The 26,459-nt window shown below is 28.0% G+C and overlaps 1 long non-coding RNA gene across 1 annotated transcript in view; it reads left to right on the top strand.

Annotated features, from left to right (window-relative positions):
• Positions 1–2,222: 2,222 nt before the first annotated feature.
• The window catches only part of LOC139427036 (uncharacterized), a 34,835-nt gene continuing 10,598 nt past the window's right edge, over positions 2,223–26,459 (top strand). Inside the window, exons 1-2 of the long non-coding RNA XR_011638179.2 lie at positions 2,223–5,296; positions 18,069–18,217. This is a non-coding gene — a long non-coding RNA (uncharacterized LOC139427036). The remainder of the gene's footprint in view (positions 5,297–18,068; positions 18,218–26,459) is intronic.

The raw sequence follows: 26,459 nt of genomic DNA, 5'->3' as shown, positions 1-26,459 counted from the left end.
TATTCTATGTTTATTTGTCACGTTCAACAAATCGAAAATATAAAATAACAAAAATATAATGTAAAAAAATAAATGATTTAGAATGCTTGCTGCACCAAGCTTATCATACTTCTTTAAAACTTGAAACTGTTTTACAAAAAATACCAGTTAGGAAGTTATAACTTATAGTTGAATAAAAACTTTTGTAAAACTCTTGTGTATGGAAATGCTATATTTTTTTTCAATCAATCATAATTCGTCAAATTTTTGTCACATGGATGTCGCAAAACAAATATTGAGTAATAACAATATTTGTATATGATCAATTAATAAAACTAAATATTGCCATAACTGAAATTTCCTTAGGCTAATTAATACCCATTTCTAATATTATTTTATGACTTATCTTAATGTTTCTGTCCTTTATGTCTGATACCTAATTAATAATTGGATTTTTTTTTACATTTAAATTACTATTATAAGTTTTAAAACGTTTAAAATATTTATTTACGTTTAATGCCTTCTTGAAATCCATTTCTGGATGACTTTTAGTATTTTTTAGATATTAAATTGAAAGCTTTATTTACTTTAGATAGTAAAATCTAATTATTTTTGTAATTAACTACAAAGAAAGTAGAGTAAAAGACTTTCTATTTCTAACACATCTCAATGATAGAAATTAAAAAATCTTAGTTAATTAAAACCCTCAGTTAATTAAAGTAGAATTGCGAAGGTAGAAAGAAGAACACGCTCAGGTTCGAATTCTGGTGACGACTGTTCAATTCCTATACTTTTTCTCTGCTGTCAAAAAGTATTTCTAGTAACGGACGGATTAGAGTCAGAGTAGGCAAGTTTCTAAAATGAGTCATTTTTTAACAGATTTCACCATCCTTTTCATTCATTATTTGTATCTTAAATAGCAAATTGTCCGTAGTGGTTAGAGTTAAATATTAAATTTCTACTTTTCTTATACAAACTAATGTATGTTGAAAAGAAATTTTCTTTAAAAGAAACCCTTTTAAAACTAATGTATGTTGAAAAGAAATTTTCTTTAAAAGAAACCCTTTTATTAATTAAGTATATTATATGCTAACATATACTTATGCAAAACGCTATATAATTGTAAAGTCTTTGAAAGAAGATAGTCCAATAATGGGAAAAGAACTAAAATTCTGATAATTATTTAAGTCATCGTTTCTTTTTATAAAATACAAGGTAGAATTACTTAAAATCCTTTTTTCATATTATCATATTGCAATGCATTGCATAATTCTTCTTTTAAATTTCTTTTTTAAAATTCTGCTTATAAAGTTATTCAGTACTATCATTTACATTATATATTGCAGTTTAGTCAAGGTTATAAAGTTAAAAAAAAATATACAAAAAACTTGCAAATTACAAAACCAGAATAAAATATTTTAATTTCAATAATATGAAAATCAAAATTATAACAGTGCTATGTAATAATTATAGCTAATTTAATTCAAATATCTTGATGAAAATGAGAGAGCTTAAATATAATTAAACTATTAAAAGAAATAGGAAAATAAAATTAAAATTTGTTTTTTCTATTGCTAATCGTATATTTATATTTTAGCATATATTTATATATTAGTATATATCTGTATTATTCATTTTGAGTTTTGTATAGTTTTGAGCGTTTTAAGTTTGCCATGCAAAAATTACAGATTTTGAAGTAAGAAATAAATCCTGTTTCAAGTTTGACTGTTATCCCGTTTCATTAGGGACTAGTTAAATGCAAATTTTTTGTTCTTTAAAGTAAATTTTGTTTTTAATCGAAAAAATAATTGAAAAGTATTCTTAAATGTTGTTGTTTTCAACAAGAGGGTGTTAAACTCTGATAGAATTTTTTGCAAACTTATTTCAATTAATAAAAACACGAATACAAATGAATACGTCAGATGTCCTGTAAGGAGAATGTTACAGGAGCCTTCCCCTTCTTTTTTACCTTTATTATATTCGTCAAAATGACGAAAAAGAACCTCATACTCATTGGGATTCAGAAATTAACGTTTAATTTGCGAATAAAAAAGAAAATTTAAACATGCTATTGAAAGCAGTTCAGGAAAACTGTGCATGAAACACAAAAAATCTGTTTAATTGCGAGAAGAAACATAAAGGCCTCGAAAGACTATTGTTTAAAACACTTTTAAGCTTCAATTCTTTATGGTTCGAAAAGTATAGAGCGAGTGTCCCACGAGCTACCTCATGAGAGCCGGTGTATCTCGGGAAATACAGCATTCGCCTCCTACTAATGTTGCCAAGGTTCGAATCCCAAAGATGACTTCAAGATACGAATTCTACTCCCGGCTAGCACAAGTTACAACGCTGACAAAAAATATCCTCAGTGGTAAACGGATCATGACATAAAATCTTCTTGCAGCCCGGTTAACCGTGGGAGGTTATCTCTCCCATTAACGCAAATGAGGATTAATTCCATCAAAAAGTCCTCGCTGAAAGCTAGCTTGTCCCAATCCAGGAGTTCCTTTGTTTTCCGAGTTAGGCTTAAAATTACGTGGTTATAATTACGAGGCTGCTGAGTTGAACATTGATAGTCCTCAACCCAAAAAATGGTCGGTAGTTCGCCCCAGTTATAAGGTTAAATAAAATACGTAGAGAAATTTGGATTGGCTCAAAATTCGAAAAATGCAGGCAAGAAATATTTTGAAATGATGGCTTTTATTGTGCAAAACTCGAATCCCTCACTTCTTGAATGTCTGACAGAGTTAACTACGACGAAATCTTAACCAATAGCCCTCCTCTCTTTTTTAAAGCACATTTGTATTCTCCATATATATATATACAATTTGACTTGCACTTTTATTAATTTTAGTTAGCAGATGGCGCTGTAGCCACGAAATAAAAATGGGCCACATATTATTTACATCGGAGGTGTATCTGGAGAAATAACGTCATGTCAGAAAAATAAAAATGGATGTCTTCGATATTTTGAAAAAAATCCATAGACTCGATCCCCACCCCATACACTTTTTTTGGGGGGGGGGGGTTGTATCCTTCCTTGTCAATAATGAAGTTTAAAAAATGATTGCAAATTCGCAAATCATTTTTTAATCGAGAAAAATATGAAAATGCTTTTGAAATTAGTTGAATCACCAGTGATAAAATTGAGATAGTACCTGCAACTTTATTGCAAGTTTGATATTTCTGTTCTCCCTTGCAATCAAACAGATTTTGAGTTTTCAGTTCCACCTTTTTTATTAGCAATTCCTTAGGTTTGGATAGAAATTTTTTTATTGAAAAAATTAATGTGTTTAGTACGTATTCTTATTTTTAAAATAATGTTTGAATATATTTTACTTCAAATTAAAAAGCATTCGAACTTTGCATTTTATAAAATAAAGTTGACTTTAATTTTCTCAAAGACTCTAAAAATGTCTAAATTTACCTATTTTTTCCCTTCTTTCAACCTTTGTTTTCTTTTTTTCTTTCTATCCTTTTTATTCCCTTTACTTGCCGTTTTGGGAAATTTTTCCTTTCTCGCATATAGATTTTTTGTTGTTGATAAAAATAATAAAAAATAATCACATTGAGAAAATAAAATTTTACAGTAAAAATACCTGAGGTTTAGTATCACGTTTAGAAAAAGAGTAAATAGCCGCAAAAAAAAACTTTTTTTTGGCTTTTTGTGAGTACTAATTAGCATAATATAAAATTATTCTTATTCCAAACTTTTGTAGTAATCTGTTAAAATATTTATATTTTAACAGATATGGAAACCTGTTTCTTATGTCAAACACTCAATTTATTTGTTAGTGGAAAGCGGTAAAATGGCTATATTTTGGGAGGGGAGTATGAGCCAGATGGGTAACGGTGCTACTAATTTTTATGGTATTTCAAGCATATCAGATCAGAGCAGTCAAGGCAGAACTGCTAAAAACTGCTTAACTACACCACTAATTATCCAAAAGATAAACCAATTAGCCACTGAACAATTAGTAATGAAACTGAGAGCTAAATACTTGTCATGCTGAAATATGCATAATATATTTCAAACATTTAAAAACAAATTATTTTTAATTTAATCCGTTTCAATAAATAAAAATCTATAATATAGTCTCTTATACCGCAACCTTATATTGATTGCCTAATAAAATCTATTTTTAGAGATTCTCTCTATGCCTAACACATTAGCATGGAATTCGAAAATCGTTATATGCATGGTCCGACTTAGCCTAATTTGGGGTCCGGAACAAAAACTTCTTTAGGGACCCCCCACTGCTTCATTATTTCAGTAATGAAGAACGGGACCTTATGGAAATATTTAAATTTTTCACCTCATTATAGATATATAACAAGAAAATTGACTAGAACCTAAAATAGCTATAAATGTCCCCCTCCCTCCAATGGTCATACGAAATATCATTCTGTCCATTTTATTGATTTTCTGACATTTCTATGTCCATCATGCCGAATGCAGTTTTCTGATTGTTAACTTAGTCATACAGCTACGAAAAATTCATATCCTTGCTGACATTAGGGAGTGATTCAGCTAAATTTTTGCAATTACAATGACTCAGTTAAGCCAATCAGAAGCCTGTATTTTTGTAAACATATCACATTTTCGATATGTAATAAAAGGCTTCAGATTGGCCAAATTTGTCCATCGATATTGCGAAAATTTAGCTGAATTTGCACTAGAAAGCCATGAATTTACGAAAAATAGATTTTTTGTGTTCATACGATAGATTAAGGAAGAAGCTCACATAAAACTAACTGATTTTACACTGTACTGATAATTTGTCTAAAAAAACGTTCATAAAAGAAGGAAACCTAAAATAAACCTTCTATTCGATTTGAGGGGGGATTTCCGATGCGGGGGCCCGGGGCAACTGCCCTATATGCCCCTGCCTTAGTCAGGCTCTGTTTATATTTATTATACTACTAATCTTGCTAAATTTGCCACCAAGCACTGTAGCGTTCCCTATAACCCAAAAGTATTGTTTACATAATTTTTATTCATTTCAACTATTTTTTTCTCGCTGTTAAGAAATTTTCCTTTCAAAATAATTCATTAGTACTAAATATTCCATCAAAGTCTACTCGAAAGATGGCGCTTTAAAAATAGTAATTGGGCAAAAATAAATAAAAAGGAAATGACGAAAGAAAGTCAAGCAGAGTAACGCACTTGAGAATGCTTATCTCTGAATACAATGCATATCTTATCTGCTATGTGAGCAAACTAAAACACTGTACTTTTTAAAATGAAACCATGAAAGATGTGATTAATTCTAGTCATGGATTAAAACTTATGGAATCAAACTTTAACGTAATGTCGGTAAGTTGTATAAAATTTTGAAACAAAATTTGTTTTACAACTCAAAATATTTAATCTGCCATATCATATTCTTAAACCGTCAGTTAAATTACATATGAATGTAAGTAAGTATATTATAGATATTTACAAATATTATAGAACTAAGTAAAATTAAAATTTGTCTACTGATAAAATACATTTAAATATATTTTATATTTAATTTTAATATATTCTGATATCTAGTTTGATGTGATAAATTTAAAGTAAGTAAAACTATAAATACCCGTGCACAGTAAGAGCGAAATCCGATGTGGATTATCTTATTAAATCAACAGTTATTGCTGGTATAACTTAAATGAATAATTTTAAGAAAAGTTTAATAGCAAAATTTATTCTTTGATCTAACATTTTAGATTTTACATTATAACTATGATTTTAATTTCATTAAAATATGAAATACTCTAAGGGTTAAATTAAAAGACAACTTTATTTTTTATTTCAGAATTACTTTGTTAAAGGGTATCATATTCGTAAGAAATATAGAAAATAAAGATTGAAAGCTGTAAACAAAAATTGACTAAATCTTTTCCGCAGAAGCTTTCTAATGTTTTGAAATTTCAAACTGAAAAAAAGTGTGTCACGTTTTTCTGTTATTTTACTTAAATTGTTAATCTTGTTTTCTGAGTCGGTTATCGTTTTTTTTTCTTCTTCAAATTTCTAAAGAATATTCCTTAACTCTCGTTTTGCTTATTTTCAGTAAACTAAAAACCAACAACACTTAGATGTGATGAATTTCTATTAAGAAAAACACAATAAGCAATAGTGAATAGAAAGAGTAAAATATTAAAATATGATATTTACGACAATATATCAACAGTTATTGTTAGTATGAAATTTTTTTAGAAAATATTTACCTTATACCTACTTGAATATTTTTACAAAATTTTATTTATGAACTTTCTTACCTAATGAATTATTATTCTTAATTTTAAAGGAACATTAACTGCCTTTTTGACTGCCAATTTAACTATAATGTAAAAATATGAAGACATTTAAAGAACAATTTTATTTTCCATCATGTTTTTTTATCCTCTGATTTGAATAATCGTATGATTGGATAGATGTAAATTTTTCAATTCCACAATTAATCTGCTAATAATATTTAATAATGTAAGCATAACTGTGGTACATAAAAATATTGATAGAACTAAATTAAAGAACAATTTCTATGCTGAAATTTTGAACTTCTGAAAGATATTTTTATTAATTAACATTTGGGAGAAAGCAAAATTGTATTATCAATAAAATATTTTGAAATAAAATCACTCTTAACATTGTTTATATATTTTTTTAAATGAATCAAGCCATGTTGATAATCAAAAAATTTTAATGCTTGTTAAAAAGATTATATGATATTATATTTTTCAAAATATAAATGTATTTGGGAAGTTCTCAGAGATGGAGCATAGTACAGATCTAAACTATGAAATACGACAAAAAATTAGTTTAAATTTAATTCACAGTTAAAATTTTAAAATAATTTGTAATTCTGTGTTAATTGTCTAGTGAAAGGAATTATTGCAAAGGTTTTCAATGAATACCTCAAAAAAAATTTAAAACCAATTTTGTGCATTCAGGATGTTAACTGAACCAATGTATCAGCAGAAAAAAAAATTCTTTTGTATGTTAAAAAGTAAAAATGAGAATATTAAGTTTGAAAATGACGGTTTCTTTATAATATCCTGAACAAATGGAAGCAGTACTTTATTATGTAAAAAGTTTGTAGAAAAGTGTTTTCATAGAAAAGTGAAGCAATTCAGTGTTTTGATTTGCGTTAAAAAAAATGTACAAAACCAAGTTATTATTTTAACAAAAAATAGAATAAGGGAAGTACTATAAACTTATTTATCCATTATTAAGATAATTTTTCGAGTATTTAAATATTTTCCTATGTTTTATTAAACATTTCTTTGACAAAATGCCGTTTTCTTTCACGGGAAATATAGGATTGTCCAAAATATGTAACGTGTGCAACGCGTTTAGTTTTCTCCATAAATTTATTTTCTAGGATAATCTGATAATTCGTGAATAAAGTCATTATAGTGTTAATTTTCATTTAAATAGCAAAGTATATTGCATAAGTAATGAATATTTAGTGAATAAATATCAATAGGATACAGAACTAACTGCTTTTCACGTTGTTTTCAGTCTTCGAGAAATGCCCTTGTATTTAAAAAATAGATCAATAAAATAGATATGATCCAGATTGAAATATATATTAGGAGAATTTTAAAACTATTTAGCGTGCTTAAAATAAGTAAACAGTGTTCCTTTTGTTTTTAAAATTATGACGTTACATTTTTTTTTTTGTCGAAAAAAAGGTCTGTTGAGAAAATAAATATGTGAGAAGTAAATGAAATAAATGTAAGGTCGTCCAAAGCTTTCCTAAACAAAGCGTTCTTTGTGTGAAGGCCATTCTCACATTTGATCTAGAAAGGCAACCGGAAGTGAAACATTAATTTCACTAAAATACAACATCCTTATTAATGAGACATCCTTTGTTAAGTCATTTACTTAATTTTCTCGACATTTTTTTACACTCTCTCTATGAATCGTTGAATTTCTTTTATCATTTGTTGATTTTTAACTTTTTCAAACAGGGCTATGGAGTCAGAGTCGATAAAAATTTTGCAGGAGTAGCAGTTGAAAAAATTTGCTTGACTCTGTTCAGTTAAAAGTTGTTAGGGCCCTAAATTAAGAGAAGAAAATAAGTTTTCGGTCTTATTAAAGTTAGTTAGATCAATATATATATTTATGTGAGCAAAAATATTACTCAAATGACTATCATGACAATTATTTATAACTTATCAAGAACTTAATTCATCATATTTGAGCTTATGATTGCTTTATAGAATTATTTGATTTGAATTATTATATTAATCAATAAGTTATGTTTTGAATCATTTGTTATTCATTCAAATTTCGTTTAGCTAGCATGAAAATTTAATTAAACAGATTGGGAAAGTAATATAATGTATCATTTGTAATAGTTAATGATGAGATAATAAGAAGTTTACGGCTGTACGCGTGAGATACTTATATTCGCCTTTTTTATTATAATGGTTTTGCACAATTTCGATATTTTGTACAAATACTTTTCCTAAAATTTATTTCTTCAAATATGAACTTCTTAATCAGATATCAATTGGAGTCGAGCCGAATCCTCTGTTTTAAAATAAGTTAAATTTAACTTTAAAAAAAAAACAAATAGAAAAAGGTCTAAATGGAGCGCAGTTCATTTTCATGAATGGAATTTAAATCTACTGAAATGGAAATAATAACTGAATACATCAGGCACCCGGAGCTGGAGCGTGTCGAAGCTGTGGTTTGCCTGGAGCCTGAGACAGAGCTGGAGCTGGAGCTCTAAATTTTCTCATGTTACAGGGCTCCAGCTAGCTTATTGTATTCTACTGACAATCAATAGGCCTGCCGCATTGTAACACCCGTTAGCCAAGTTGCTTTAGAACGACTGTTAATGAGGGACAAAATTCATGCCTGGTGTTTGTGTTTAAAAAAACTGTTTTCCTTTATCATTTGTTTTTCATTTTTTTTAAATAAATAGGGTTTTATTATCTAAACTAATAAAATAATTGGTCCGAAAAATAATCGATGAAATGAACTGAGAAAATTAAGTGAACGCCAATAGAATGTTGAAAAATTGTTAGAAAAAAAATGGCGGTATGTGAAGAAGGAATTTCTGTTTCTCTTTTAAATTTAACTGATGTACAGGATTTCTCAATCAAAAATAAAATTAAATCAGCTGAATTAAATAATTGACTTTACTTTATACTATCCTGCACTTAATAAAAATTAATTGATTTTATTACTGATTTAAATGAGATATGGAAAAATTAACTGAACTAATGATAGTTGAACATATTTAAAAAAGAAAAAAGTTTATGTTGGCAAAATTTTGTGTTCGTTCTATTTTTTCATTTCTATATGTAGTTGATTTCACTTTTTTTTAAAATCTTGAAATTCAATATTGTTACTAATACATATGTCAATAAAAGTTATGAGGATTGCTTTTTTACATCAATCGAAGATTATCTTTATTTTATTCAATGATCAAAATTCCTGTCTTGAGATTCAGTTATTTTTTTATTTATCAAATTAATCGAAAACATTTTTAGTTAGTTCAATCATTAAAGTTTTGTTTTTGTGATTTAGTTTAACAAAATTTATTTGGATGAAGTTTTAAAACTAATGTATTTTTAATATTTTTTTAAAGACAAAGGGCGTAATTATGGAATGACAAATATAGGCTACACTTTTTTTCATGCCGTAATTAATAATTATTAATTTTGAGGTTCACTTGCCTATTAAAATTAAATTTTCGACGTAATATTTTATCCACATTATTTGATTTCCAATGTTCAGTACGAAACAAAATTTAAACAATTTTAAAAACAAAAATCAGAATACTGTTACTGAAAGAGTATAAAAGTATTTGCATACTCATCTCAGATACATCGCAGTTTAAGAAACATTTGACTGAAAATGCAAAATATTTAAATGGACTCTCACAAATTATTTTAGCATTAAAAGGAATCTTCGCTTATTTTTTATCGTAAAAAACCGACCTTTGACAAATTGTTGAATCATAAAAACGGGCCCTTTGCAAAGTACTTCATCGTAAGAATGAACTCTTGACAATATTTTATAGTTTTAGAAAGGACCCTTCACCTAATTCTTCTTTTAAAAAAACGGTGACGTCATTTATTCGACTCCAGTTACGTTTTCCTAGGAGCCATTGTGATTGGGTGAATAGGATTTGTAAACCTGTTTAAATTTGAATTTTCACTAACAAAGCGATATTGTGTTAGATTTTATGTGAATATCCAATTCTCAGCTACAAATTTTATTCATAAATTTAAAGCCAACAAAAGTATTTACTTGAAAAGGCTTTCACCTTTGGAACCACCACAACTGAAGGTGCTTTCGCTTGAAAGTATAAAATAAGAAAACATGAATTTACACATATTTCTAATTTTAGAAAAAAAAATCATGCAAATGTGTTTTCTGAAGCCATATTTGAATTGAGAATTGAGATTTTAATAATTTTTTAAAATTTTAATTGGAGTAAAGGTTCTGATATGCACCATTAAAAACTCTTTTGTGAATAATAATTAATTTCATTTATGATGTCATTTATTATTATTATGAATAAGTATATATTATGAATAAGTATAAATGACAATTATATTACAATATATTATATACATATTTTCAAATGTCCTCTAACTTGTGCAATTATTACAAATTATCAAAACCTAATACTTAAAAACCGAATAATATTTTGCTTGTATATTTATTAGCATGTCCTACAGCTTTGCATACTTTAGTACTTAAGAAAGTATGGCTATTATAAATGCATACCAATATGAAAAGAATTTTGCATGTCAAAGAAATTAGGAACAGATAATATCCTACTTCAAAAAAAAATTTAAACCGGGTCTTTTTTTTTTACTTTGTGCATAGACTATTTAATAAATTCTCTTCAAATTATCTCTTTTCAATAATTATGATATATTAATTACAATTTTCGGCTTAATCAAATATGTTTTAGTTTCACTCATGTGATTTTGATATAAATAAGTTCTTAGTTAATTTTACAAGGAATTTTACCTAGTCTCAATGATTTCATTGAAATAAATCTACTGAAATATGTCAAATCTTCTCTAATGGAAAGAATAAACAGTTTTTTCTATTAGGAACTTTAAATATTTCACAGATTTTTGGTTCCGATTCAAATTCAACTAAGGACATCATCAATAGCCTTAAGAGCTCCAAAATATATTTTTAAATTTTGTTTTAAATTCATGTAACAAGTATGAAACAAAAATCTTCTATTCGTCATTTCTAATAAATCAGATAAATGTCTCTAATTGTTGATGTAAGTGAAAAAATTATGTTTCAACATTAAGCTTCAGATTTATTTTTTAAAAAATGCCCATACTTAAATTTATCTTTAAAAGTTTTAGTTAATAGTATTTAAAAAATAAAAATTTCATATTTTTTTTTATTTTTAAAAATATATATGAAATAAAACCTAAGAAAGTTTCCCGAATTTGAGGAGAGAGATTATATGATTTTGAGATGTGAGATCATAAATTGCTGAAAATTTTTTGAAAAAAAGACCATGAAGAGAAGAATCTGTTAAGTTTCAGCACTAGTTCAAACTCAAACTGAAGAAAAAATTAATTCCAGACTTAATCTGCCCTCTAAGTGAAGTAATGACATATTTTTGTCAATATTTGATCGATAATTAAATTTATTGTTATAAATAAGAAAATTTCATAATTTTTTAGATGTTCGTGTCTCAAACCTCCTCAAAAAGTGTTAAATGAAATGCGCACGCACACACACACACACACACACACATATATATATATATATATATATATATATATATATATATATATATATATATATATATATACAGTCAAACCCCGCTATAGTGAACTCCCGGATATAGTGAACGAAATTTTCGGCCCCGTGCCTTGCTATACACGCATAATGTTATTTTTTGTGGATATAGGGAACCAAAAAAGTGATGAAGTTGGATATAATGAACTTTTCTCTGTCTTCGACTGATTTTTTTTCATTTTTTTTTTTTTGTCATAATTTTGAAATTTCTACTTCAAAATAAATACATATACCGATTTTAAAAACCATCTATAGAGGGGAATGTAGTGATAAGCATTTTTTCTTGTTTACTTCTTTTATCTCACTTTCCCATCCCTAAACAAACTAAGCAGATGTTTCGAACCCTGGCAGATGATGTACCAGCATGGTGTCAGTGGGATCAATATGCATTTTTTGTCAGATGGAATGAGTAATTATTCATTATAGGTCAAACGGTTGGACACTAATATGTGTTGATAAGGCCCTCATTTCAACTCCTTCTTGTTCTTAGTTCAGTTAAAAAAAAAAAGCCTGCAAACAAGTATCTCAAATTTATCTATGGCCAGCAGTAAACGTAAAACATTCTCCTTTGATGATAAAATGGGCATAATCAGAAACATTTAAAATGAATGCAATCAAGCTGATAATTTCAGGGAATATAAACTATCCAAATCTGAAGTTTGTAACATATGGAAAAGCAGGCAATTAATAATTTCTGCTCATGAAAAAAAATTTCGGTAGCAGAAAAAAGTTGAGAAAAGCAAATCACAAGGAAGAAGCATTACTAAAGTGGTTCACCATTCGAATAAGCCGCAATCTTCCAGTATCTGGACAAATGTGGATGAATTTGCTAAGTGATTTTATGAGACTACTTTTATGTGCTCGAACAGCAGGTTAGACAGGTTTAAAAAACGGAATAACAGAAATTCAGGAAATTCAGGAGTCGAGAAGTGTTTCCATATCTGATGTTGAGGATTGCTCATCAGCTAAAGATTACAAATTTTTTTTTGTACGCAAGACGAAGAGTAATGAAAAATAACACATTTTTTGCTACTACATAATATTTTTCAGTCATTTATTTGAATAATGTGTAATAAAAGGAAGGAGTTTGGGAGCCATTAGTTAAATTGCCTGCGTAACCGATATAGTGAACACCCGGTTATAGTGAACCAAAATTTCAGTCCCTTGAAGGTTCACTATAGCGGGGTTTGACTGTATATATATATATATATATATATATATATATATATATATTAAATACTCCTATGGGCAAGTTTTTATTACTGAGAAAGTGAATATATGAGTGGATACTTAAATATTCGGTATTGAAAAATGAATGAATAAATTTTCATTTCTTTTACATTATTCTTCTGTAAACAAGTGATTTTTTTCAACATATTTTCATAGCTAAATGAAATAATACTAGCATTATGTGCACGGCCCCTTACTTCGTGTTATCATCACAATTATCTCACTCCTACAGAAGCTGAGCAGAAAGGGTCAAAGTTCGTGAGATCTTTGTTACGTACTTGCTTCATTTTGCAATCACTTTTTAAAACAGAAAATTTTAATTATTATATATTTTTTTAAATTTCTTTATTGAAAATATTTACGAAATTAAATATCTTCAGCGACATAACTTATTTCAAAATGATGTATTAAAATTACTCAAAAAATTTGGTTATAATTACTGAAAAGTATTAAATAATACGCCCGGGAGTGATGAATGTATCTATATTTCTCGTAAATCAACTTACAAACAGAGTAAAATTTAAAACTAAACATATTAAAATTAGTTTCTTTTAAGATTTAAAGTAGTTTTTTCTCGAAGTTATCAACTTGATCATAAGTACTGATTAAATCAAATTTTTAAATCCATAATTTTAAAATTCATCATAATTTTTAGATTTTCATCGATATAATTAGGATTTATTCATGTTGCAATTGAAGGTATTGATTCACTCACTTTTGGTAGAAATAACAAAATTGATTCTATGTTTTGTGTGCTTCCTTTCAAGGTTAATAAAAGCTTTACCAAGAATAATTTTTTTAGAATATAATTTATTCACATTTTTTGCTGTTTTTCATCATTTAATACAGTAATCATCGAGAAAAAATTTCAAGAGTGAATTTAAAAAATTTTTACGTCGTTAAAGCTGGGAAATTTTAAAATGATAAAATCCGAAATTTAAGTGATATCGGTTGAATTGATTTCGAGTAATAGAAATTCGAAAAAGTAATATTCTTAAATTTTCATTTAACAAGAACTATTCTACCGTTTGTATTCACATTTTAAGAATAATTCAAAGTTACACAGAAGATTGTGTACATTATAGTTCAAAACTTTTTCAATTGTTATTAAAATAAATAATAAAAAGCAATGGCGAAAAAACTAAATTTTGCCTGAAATTGGCTTTAGGTAAGCAAACATTATAATTTATTGTGAAATTTGTTTTAAATATATAGCAAAATATGCAAAAAGTAAGATTCACACTAAGGGGCCCTCTGGACCATGCTATTGGGACCACATTTTCCAGAAAATACGTTTTTGTGTCAAATCTGAACCGAAATGAACCGTTTAATACATGACTGTCCGATCATTAGATTAAAAGGTTTTAGGCATTCGGTTTTTTTAATTTTTTTTTTAATTTGCCTGCTGTTCATTTGGTGTTGAGACGGAATATATTCTCATAAAAAAATGCGATTGTGAATCCTATTTAATGGTTTGAAATACCTGTCTTGTTAGCTGAAATTCAAATAATAGATAATTATTTTATTAACTGTTTACAACTTTTTTAATGCTGGCGATATTAAAATTTGATTTTTTTTACCGTTACTTTATACTCTTTGCTTCCAAAGTTAAAAAGAAAACAATTTAGTCACACGTTTAGTCAGACAAAATTTTAGTCTACACGTAGTATAAATGTATTATTTCCTGATAACGTGCCTAATTTGTCATGCATTTTTTTCAATTTCATTACGATTTTTTTTTATTATGAATTTTAAAGTAGGTAAATTCCTTAAATAAACGTTAAGTACAATTTTAAAAAATGCAACGAAAAATACTATTTAAAATGTCTATTATATCATAAATATGCAGACTAAGCTAACGAAATTGAATGTGGTGACAAAATCATAAATGGAACGCCTTGTTTAACTTTTAATTCATTGATCAACTTACACTGTAAAAAACTCGGTAAATCTTTAACCAGTATTTGGAGCAAACTTTCTTATTAACCCAAAGTTTAGTTAAATGAAAGATCATTTTATTTCAATTACACCATAAATTGCGAAGTCTGATATAGAAAAATTTAAGTGGTGCAACTGACTGCACCAAAAATTGGTAAAAGACGCCATGTTTTTTTTTTACAATTCTGTCTCATGCATGTTGTTTCAAGTTTCTTCTTATTTAGTTATGTAAATTGTTTATTTGCATGAATTAAAGTTCATTTCTTTTATGTTGCCTTTTCAAATTTGGTTGGCGGTATAAAATGCTTAGAGGTATGTCATAAAATAACTTCCTATGGTAAATAGTTTTGTTACGGTAAATAGCTATACCTTAGCCTGCATTTGAGCGCTTTAAAAATACCTAATAATGGTGCAATCTTCCTTTTTTTTATAAAAGAAATAAAAAGGGAAGAATGAAAATCAGTGTTCTGTTTCTTCAAAACACCTACTTTTCTCTTCTACTGATATTTGGAGCTAGTAAAAATACCAAAATTTGGTAAAGCTCCGTTTTATGAAGCCAGCAAATGAATACTAATTTTTGGTTCAACGTGGCTCGGAATTTTTAACAGTGTACTTAATTACAATATCAGGAGTTCAAGAAATTGACCTAAAATTTGCTAAATAAATATTACAGACGATATTTTAGTTCAAAAAATCAGAAACAGAAATGCATTTTCTCTAAATAATCATACCCTTTTTTGAAATTTTCACCCTCAAAGTAGAGAAGGGCGATATGAGTCTATGTAGTTAAGTCAAGAGAAAGTTTTTAATCCTTAATATAAATTTTTCTTTATTTTTTTCCTATTTTCTTATTTCATCATATAATAATGACAATTAAAGCGAATCGAATTTTTGCCTCATAATTATTAAGCTCGTCAAATCAAACTATTTTACAGTACAACATAATTTTTGCAATTATTTATAATTTAGTTTAATAAAAGGGAAAATAATTGAATTGTAAGATACGCAATTTTTCAAATCATTTTATTCAACATAATTTTAAAATGCTGACCTCTAAAATTTCAACAAAATCAGTCGAATTGTTCTAGCGGTGTGAAAATTTGAAAATATGACCTTTTAATTTTTATTGTTAATAAACTATTCAACAGAGTGCATTTAAATTTTTGATTTCGTCACTTAAAATTACTCACTTTTAAATGATGTTAAAGATTACTTAACATCTTTTAAATATACATTCCTATAATTCACGCATGTTCGATGCATTATGAAATTGAATAATGAAAAATAATTATAAAAGATTATTTTTTGCATTAGATTAACAGACTTTATAATCTTCAGCAAAAAAAATTATTTGCCTAAACAATTATAAAATACGATGAAATATACAAAAATGAAATATGACTGACTTTATAATTTTAAATATCGTCTGCTATAACCAATTGCCATATTTGTCCTTCGGACAATTGAGTCTTAGTGGGTAAAAATCCCATCATTCAATCAAGAGTTATTAATAATTTCGGTTTTGTTTTTGCTTAAAAACAGTATATTCGTCTTGCATCTAAACATATTTGTAAGATGTCAGAGTGAAAACTTTTTCCGATGTGAAGCGTAAAAAAAACATTTATAGAATAAAAATTTATAAAATAGGATAATGTCACGATCATTATTGTCAACTATAGTTATCGCATACGATAATATCCTCATCATTATCGATCACTAGAAGATAATATCGCTAATATTAAGCAGGACAATAATTATTGAAAGCGATATTTTTTTTAATTTTGATTAATTTTATTCGGGTGACGAAAGTGTTAATTAGCCTAAAAATGAATTTTTAATTTTGAAAAAAAAATTTTGAATTTTTATGAAAAAAAATTTTTAATTTTGAAAAATATCGTGATATATTGTTAAATATCGATATTCTTTACAAATAAAAGCGATATTAAAATTCATACTTGACGATTATAGGGACCAATGTTCGTATTGGCGATAATTCGGAAACGCAGTCGCCAACATATGGCTCCACTAACCGCTAAATACCGGGAAGCACACATTTAAACTAACGTGAATTGACAATGTAGTGCGTTCAAAAACGAGAATAGTCGTCATTGTTCACCGATCAATGAACTTTTTTTTCTTCCAATAGAGCTCTTTTTTTTTTCTCTTTTTTTAGTATAAATCAATCAGAAGAGGTGACGTGTCTGTTATCTTTAAAATTATGGCACGTGATAACAGATAAGTTTATTGTTTGAAGATTATGTTAATTGAATAATAATTAAAATGTTGCTTTCTCTAAACGACAGCACAAAGGAGAGACTTTTATTTAGTCCATCTACAAATGGGTAACTTAAATGTCTATTCAATCGATTTTCAAAGATTTTTTCTTTAATTCTGTACATTTTTAAAGTACTTATGTCGTAGTTTTTTTTATTTATTTGTTTTTTATGTGTGAAATTCGAAAGATTGTTTTTGCTCATAAAATTGGTTTTAAACTAAATCTAAAAAAATTTGACTAAAAACATTTAGTTACCAAACCATCCATTAATAAGAAGGAAATACCATTAGGTTGATCATGGTAAGAAAAAAATGCAAATTTGACCTAAACGATCTCAATAAATAAGATTTTCTTTTTTGAAAGAACATATTTGAAATCTTATCCTTAAATATCATGAAACTAATCACATTTTTAATGCCGAATAAGCAAATTAAAATTTACATTGTATCAAACGGTTTTTTTTTTAATAAATTTACTATTTATTCTAAACAGTAATAAAATTATTATTTGTATTTTCCCTTTCTTTTAAGGCAAGATAAGCATATATTGCCCGCTTGAAGAAAAAAAAACTGCTGTAATTTTATCTTTCATTAAAATTCACATTTCCTTATTGTAAGTTAACAAATTTACAGTGGAAATTTTTTCATTAAAATATATATTGCATCAACTATAAAGTATCATATTTACGGTGGTACACCAACGAACTCCTATAAATTTGAAAACTTCAAATTTATAAGAATTCCTATAGAGTAATTTGCATGGTATTTCGGCATTAATTTTAATTTTTTCATGGTCAGTTATTCGAAGTGATATTTATTTCATAATTGTTAGATTTTTACAAAATACATTTTAATATTTCAGATGAGGAAGAACTACAGATGAAGAAAAGTTTCCACGTCTCCTTATCATTCGACTGTCCAGACTGTATTTGCGAACTGGACGGAGAACTGATAAGGGCTTGTGGCGACATAAATCATCTCTCTTAATCTTCTTAAGCCGTCTGTCTACTGGTAACTATCTATGTTTCATGTTTGTTACTAAATTAAAGTAATTACTTATTCGTTTCATTTACTAAACAGCAAATATCATGACAAAATTTCATTTCTTTTCTCTTCAAAATAGTTGTTTATAGGAAATAAGTTTTTTTTTTCTCCTCTTTTTTGTAGAAAAATATCTATTTGTCCACTAATTAATGCCAATTTCTAATATTGTTTTATGCTCATCTTGTTAATAATTATATTTTATTAATTACTGTTATAAATTTTAAAACATTTAAAATATTTCATTACTGTTAATGTCTTCGTGAAATCCATTTGGGAATGACTTTTAATAATTTTGTTACTAAATTAAAAGCTTTATTTACTTTCAATAATAAAATCTTATTTTTGTAATTAACTACAAAAGAGATTAAAGTTAAAGGCGTTCTATTTCTTGCACATGTTGATGTCAGTAGTTAAAAAATCTCAGTTAATTAAAAAGTCTCAGTTAACAATTATGTTTTCTTTATGCTTTATAAATTACTATTATAAATTTTGAACCGTTTAAAATATTTAATTATGTTTAATGCCTCCTAGTAATCCATTTAAGAACGTCGTTACTTTACGAAATATCCTAAAATTTGTCTTTGTACATACTTTCAATCAGTTTGAAGAACGTGATTTGCAAATCGAATATTAGATCATTTACTGCCGTACAATAAAACAAAATCAATGTAAGCTATAAAAATTTCAAATTTGAGATTTTAGTACATTTGACATTTATGCATGATGAGCTACATATTTTAAAAAAAAATCCTTAAAATATTTTGTTTTCAGCTCGGCTAATTTAGCGTTGATAGTATAACCAAGAAGAAGAAAACAGTAGTCAAGCCGCTTTTCTCGAAATCAGTTGTGAAGCACTTAATTTGTTTTTTTTTTTTTTAATTGCACGACTGTATAACTGACATTTACAAGAAAGGTACCCGAAGTGTCATTCAAAAAGCAAGCTGAATTTTTTTTTTAGAGTTAGTTCTTTGGTTAGGAAATAGTATATCTAAAATATTTTGTTAATTTTGTATTAGTTTCAGAGATATAATTTATTGAGAATGTAAATATGGGCAAAACAATTTATAAAGTATCGCAGAAATTTCGTCAAATGAGCAAAAAATAATACAGTTGAAAGAAAGATACTTTGAAAAATAAATTTCAAGCATTTTTAGTTAGAATTCTAATTTTAGCATATAAATTGATACTCGTGAAACACAGAATTTTGCAGAAACATTTGAATTATTTAAAACTAATTTTATAATTTAATCTATTAAATTAAGCCTTTTAAAACGAAGGGAAAATGTTAAAGTAAGCTTTAATAGTTATTTTTTTTTTCGTGTCAGCGAAAATATGCCATATAAGTGGAAAGGTTCTTGAGAACTTCTATATTATGAATTTAAAAATGACATAAATATTTCTAGATATCAAAGTTAACTAGAAAGTAAATTGACGTTAGTTATTGTTTAATCACAATAATTTAAAGATCCTTGCATACGCATAAATATTTATACTACAAAATGTGCTCTGACCTTTTAAGTCAAATTTAATCGATTTAATAAAATGCTAGAATTTAACTTCTTTTCATTTGTTTTTATAATAGAAAAAACTAAATAGGTTTTATTTTTTCTACAAGTCTTTCGAACGGTAAAATATTGCTCATCTATTGCTGATATTTGTTGATATTTATTGCTGATATCTATTGCTGATATATTTTATTTGTAAACATCTAAAAACTATTAAAAGAAAGAAATGGAGGTGTTACATTGACTGACATCATGAATGTCCAAAATTGTCTATTTTAGTTGGAAAATATTTTTAAAGGCATTTATTGCAAACTTTAGCTTTAATTTATGTTAAAGCCAATCCCTGGACAGCATTACAAATTTCTGCTATGTATTTAATTTTAACTTAATTTTTGTCAGAGCTTGGAAATTTTCGTCTTATGAAAACTGTTTCATGATAAGCCATAGCTGATGGGGAAAAGTACGCTACTAAGGAGGTGCATCAAAATGCTTGATCTAGCCTTTTCAAATCTTGGCATTTGAAACTTATGTTAGTGCACTGTAAATCTGAAACCAGTATTTGGTGCAAAGTTTCGCATTATCCAAAAGTTTGGTTAAATGAACGATTATCTTTTATTCAGTTTCACCACAAATTGTAAAGTAGGGTCGAAAAACACAACTGGTGCAACTGACTACACCAAAATTTGGTAAATGGTCATCAGCCAGACGGTCGAGCGGTTAGTGTGCCTGACTGCGAAGCGGGTTCGAATCCCCACACAGGGCATAGATGTTTCTCTCTGTGTGTTGTTCTCTATTGTGGGATGTGTAAATGTAGCCCACCCTATAAACGGGTATTTGTGGCAGTGTGGCGTGGGTAATGCTGCTAGCTTCCGTGACTTAAGTTCACAAGTGCCCACTTGGTAACGTTAAATGAGTAATACTTCCGGCATCTTCCTAGACGAAGGACGTAAAAGTTCAATGCCCGCCATTAGGAAAAAAAATTGGTAAATGACACAAAACTTTGACTGCGGTTGTAAACCGAACGATATTTGTTTACGACGCCATCTTTTCTTTAAAACTCGATCTCGATATATCGGACGGGATACATGTTATCTCAAGTATCTACTTATTTAGGTTGGTAAATGTTTTATTTGTATTAATTAATTTTCATTTCTTTTGCATTGCCTTTTTAATTTGGCTGCTGGTATAAATTGATCATAAAATAACCTACTTACAGTAAAAAGTTTTGTTACGGTAAATGGCAAACTTAGCCTGCATTTGGGAGCTTTAAAAATACCTAATAATGGTGCAACCTTCTTCTGCTTTTATAAACGAAAAAAAAAGGAAAGGATTAAAATCGGTGTTTTGTTTCTTAAATACACCTATGTTTGGTGCAACATTCTAGTGAAAATACCAAAATAAAGTGAAATTTTATGTAGCCAGCAAATGAATTTTGGGGCAGCGTGATTCGGAATTTTCAACAGTGTCAGTGATGCCCTTAAGACAGTTAAAAGATTCCTGATGTATTATTCCAAGTTCCATCATTAATTTTAATCGAAATTACCTTATCTCAATAATATTACTTTCAATTGTTGGTATAATTAAAATAATAATGATATTTAGTTTGCTTCATTTAATAAATCTGCTAAGCATATTTTACCTCAGACCAATCCAAGGCATAACATTGGCATAGGTACAGCAAGCATAAACATTTCTGATTTTGCTAGACCTAACAAAAAGAAGTTATTTTTCTTAAAAAAAACTAGTATCTAATACAGAATAACATTTTAGTAACTTAGTTCGGTTTTCAAAGTAAGGATTTTATTTCCAAATCAACCTGATTATCAGCAGCTATAAAAAATATTTCACACAGTTTGAAAAACCTGAAATGATCGCCAAGTCAGCATTAATCAACTACATCAGCATCAATCAACTACGGAAATTTTCAACTAGAGATCTTGAGCCGTTGTGGGTCAGGAGATAGAGCGTTCGCGTCCCAATAAGGTGAACCGGGTTCAAATCCCAGCGACGGCTGTTCGATACGGCTTCCACACCCGGCTAGCACCGACCATTCAACGAACATAGGATAATTTACATCACCGACCACGCTGACCTAAATTATCCTCAGAGGTCGACGGATCGTGGTTTAGAGTCCCCTTGTTGTCAGACTAACCGTGGGAGGTTTTCATCTCCATGTAACGCAAATGCGGGTTTGTTCCATTATAACGTTCTCAACGAAGGTAAAATTTCTCCCATTACTTGATCCTGGAGTTCTCTTGTCTTCTGGATCGGGTTCAAAGTTTCAAGGTTACGGCGTTGAACATGGTAGCCGTAAACTCAAAACTGAATCGACTGTTCAAAGATAAAATAAAATAAAACGAGGGATCTTTAGTCTGAGGTACAGTGAACTTAAAATTAAAGGATTAACTTTTATTCTAAACTAGTCACTAGTTTAAACGAAATTATTATGATTTTTGTTTATTTATGTTCATTTATTGTGCTTTATACATATTTATATTTGTGCTTTATACATATTATTTGCGAAATACATATTTACTATTTTTATTTATATAAATATTCATGTAGGGCCGATCTAGCCTGGTCGGTAGCGCGCTGTGCGGATGTCCGAGAGTTCGTGCGTTCGAACCCCGCCGGCCGAAGACTCATCGTGTAGTAAATGGTGACTGCAGCACGTTAAATCTGTCGAGTCGCAAAGTCCTCCATATTCCCATAACTAATCACTACTTCTGGGGGTACTGGATTAGAGATCGATCGTTCTCTGATTCAGGTCAAAATTACGATCTGTGGATGAATGAATGGCTGTATGAATGGGTTCGCCCTATGAACGGGTGAGACGAATGGGTGTGGCAGAAGTCGAAATTCCTGGCTATAGATGGCGCCAATGGAGAACAAGAACAATCACACCCCTCTGCCTAAACAGGCATGCGAAAACAACAAACAACGCCGAATATTCATGTCACCAAGTGGTCATTTTTATTCCTTTACATCATTCTATTACTTTCAAATAATTTCTTTTTTGAAAAGTGTATTTCAATATTTCATTTCATATAAAAAATTTTATTGCTTCAATCTGTAAAAAAAGACAAGAAATGTTTATTTTATAAAAATCATTTGATACTGTAGTTATTAATAGTTATTATAGTTAAACTGCTAAAGAATGGCACAATGCTGAGTAGAGCATTTTAATTTTTAACTAATATATGGAAAAAGAGTGAATATTTTTTAATCCTTTATTCAAAATCTAGTAAATGGTTTAATATTGTTTTTTATAGAATGCATTTTAGTAGTAGGAATACTATTAATTTGAGGCTTTAAATATTATTTATAAATGAAGCTTAATACTTGGTCTAAACAAAATAAATCTACTTTCAACAACAACAATAAAAAAAGTTTTTTTCAATACTGATTAATTAAATTTTTACATACTGAATGCCTAATCTAATGGCTCTAAAGATTTACTTCAAATATGTTAACTACTATGTTATTTAATTAGTAAATTAAAATGTTAATTAATTAGTTAGTTAATGTGTTAATTAATTAGTTAATAGTTACTTTAAATATGTTGAATAATTAATTTATTAAGTACAATCCGACACAAAAACGTATCTTCTCTGAGTATACAAGACAGTTTAACATAAAAAATAATTTTATTAATTATTTACTGTTTCCTATTATTTTATTTACCCTAATGTTTGTGAAAATGCAACATCCTGAGGGAGTTCTCTGAAAAGGAAATTTATATCACATATTACTAACAGTGGTACAAATGCATGATGAAATTTACAAAAAGAAATAAAATAAATAAACGCTGAGCTCATGCTCAACGTCGTCATATTTACAGTCCCGTATGCATGGAACAGGCAACTGATAAGGATTCGATTCTCGTTCCTCACATCCGCAATCGCTTTGTAACTCTAATAATTTGCATGTTATCTCTAATTATTTGTTCACTTAAGTAAGTGTGGTTCTATTTACATAACTCTTTCATGATGCTGCAATTTTCACAAACATTAGTGTAATAATAGTCGAATAAATTTTGAATTGTAAGACATGCAAAGTTTTATATTATTTAAAGTATGTCATCTTAAATTGCAAAATAAAAAAATGTGAACGAAATCGTTATGAAATTTCAAAAATGTATTTAAGCTCTTTATTTATCAGCCTCAATCCTCCCCCTGAAACTAATTAAAAAATTTGAATGTCTTAGATAAAGAATTCAACGATTCGACATCTTAAGTTTAAAACAAAAAATAGAAACAATAGAAAAACGATAAATAAAAGAAACTATAAGCAGATATTAAGTGTCTTAACTGTATTTTAAATTTGTATTTATAACTAAAATTCAATTGTACAGCCAAAATAGCTCTGAATTTTAGATCTAAATTATTGCTCTGAACTCAGATTAGATATTCAGATTGTATTAGTTGGCCTTATGAAACTTATTAAGATCTTACAATTCTTAATGCTCAATTTATCTAGTCCTTTATTAAACTGAGATACATTGAGAGAAAAAATATGGTAAAAACCACTAAAATATCGTAAAATAGTATAATGATATTTTCTTCGATGTCACATCATTATTTTTAATTGAACGTTAAAACTTTATTGAGCGGTTTTTTAAAAATTTATTGAGTAATTTTACTTATAATTTGATGATTATACAATTAAAAACTTGATTCGAAAAGATCCCGGGATTATGTGAGAATTCCAATTTTCCAAAATACCAATGATTCTGTGGGGGAGAGATTATCATTATTCTTCTATAATTAGTCTTCTAAATAATAATGCTAATTATTATCAGTTTACTTTTTAAAAAAATTACATTTCTTTTATTAAGTTAAATGTTATTGATATCACATAAGTTCTTCAATTTTTTACAATTGCTAAAACACTAAACTTTAAACTAATTGCTGATGTATTTAAAAATGTTACATCTGAAAATCTGAATAACTTTAAGTAGCAGAATGAATAACCGTGTATATTTAATAACTAACTAATCAAAGCAAATAAAAATTATCATTAAAAATATCATACCTCAAATCAAAGTTTTGTAAACAAGATTAAAATGTGAAATACACTTATCTTTCTGTTTAACATAAGATTATATTTTGCATCTTTTGTTTTTTCATTATTTGCTATAAAGTTTAAAAACAATTAGTTTTTATGCATTTATCAACAATAATTCTGCAATAAATATGAGTAATTATCTTTTATAGATGAAATAACAAGAATAAAAAAAGAAGAAATTTTATCTCCTGAATTATTTAAATTAGTATGATTTTTTAAAGCAGGCTTTAAAAAATCTTGATTTCTTGGAAAGCAAGATTTAAGCACCGAGTGAAAAAAAAAGTATGGTCCTAACTACCAGAACTTTATTACGATACCTATGGGTCATAAAACGCATAATGGCCTAAGCACAATGGAGTAAGGCGTAAAAATTATTTATTCGGTTAAATTTATTTTCAGTTTGATATTTTTTGCGAAATAGGTGTCAATAAGAACTATATAAGTTTGCAAATCAGAATTTCTGGTAAACGTTACTACAGGTACGGAAAAATCATCTGACGAATGATTTAAATACCGTACACTTTTTTTTAACCAGAAATGTCATTTCCATACAGTACGCAGGGGTGATTGTACTCCGGAAAAAATTGCACTCCTGAAGATTTGCACTCCTGAATTGCACTCCTGAAGATTCCGGAAATCTTTGGTCCCGAAGTTTCAAGAAATCATCGATCACATTTATGTATAAAAATTCTTTTTTTTATTTAAAAATATTAGAACTAGGCCATGGCACAGAATAGATCAAGATGACAAAAACTTTTTGGGACAGCCTTGGCCTGTTACAGGCTGTAGTGCCCAAGAAGAAGAACTAGAATTTATACTTGGTATCTTTCATTTGTAAATATTTTTTCTGGTAGAATAATAAATGTGATTAGAGATAAAAGTAAACTTATGCATAATTATTCATTTAAGTTATGCTGTATATAATTTATTTGGAATTCAATGTTTTGAAAATACCAATGATTTAAATTTATAAAGACATTATGCGTCTTTAATGATTTTACTCAAGAAATTTTCCGGATTTTTGAGTTGGACTCACAATCAGCCCTGAGTACGGTAATTTTACCTCAATTTCTTTCTTTGTGTGGTTTCCCCTCCCTTATCTTGAGGGTCAAGATAAGGGATGAGGGTCAAGATAAGGATCTGTCAAAAAATATGAATGTTAATTCAGAGAAAGTACGTTTGTGGGTATCATTTAGCATCTTCAACTATCGTAGGTGCAGATTAATCAGCATATTTAGGGCTAGGCCCGTAAATGATTATGTTTGAAAACATGAAAATCAGATCATTATTTCGAAAGTTATTGAGGCGTTTTTCTGCGCACTGTATGTTACATGCTTGCCAGTTTTTTTTTTTTTTTTTTTTTTTTTTTTTTCTCGTTTAAAATGCGAATGTTTAGATTTTTTTCATTTTTTACTTACACTTTAACAGCAATTTTCTGAAGCCTTAAAAATGATAATGTTTACCTGATAAAATTTTTACACTTTAAAACATTCCGAATTAAAGTACCGAGAATCATCCGAAAAGTCCATTTTTACAGTAATATTTATTTAATTAGAATGATTTAGGGGTTTTACTGTAATTCTTACAATTCTTACGGTACAACAGATTTTCTGTTCTGTTACATACTACGGTAAAAA

Source organism: Parasteatoda tepidariorum, chromosome 11, assembly GCF_982258835.1.
Source record: "Parasteatoda tepidariorum strain Cologne lab strain chromosome 11, Ptep-v5.0, whole genome shotgun sequence".
In the NCBI taxonomy this organism is placed as follows: domain Eukaryota; kingdom Metazoa; phylum Arthropoda; class Arachnida; order Araneae; family Theridiidae; genus Parasteatoda; species Parasteatoda tepidariorum.
Note: the sequence above shows the minus strand (reverse complement) of the source record. Positions and strands in the feature narration are given on the sequence as shown.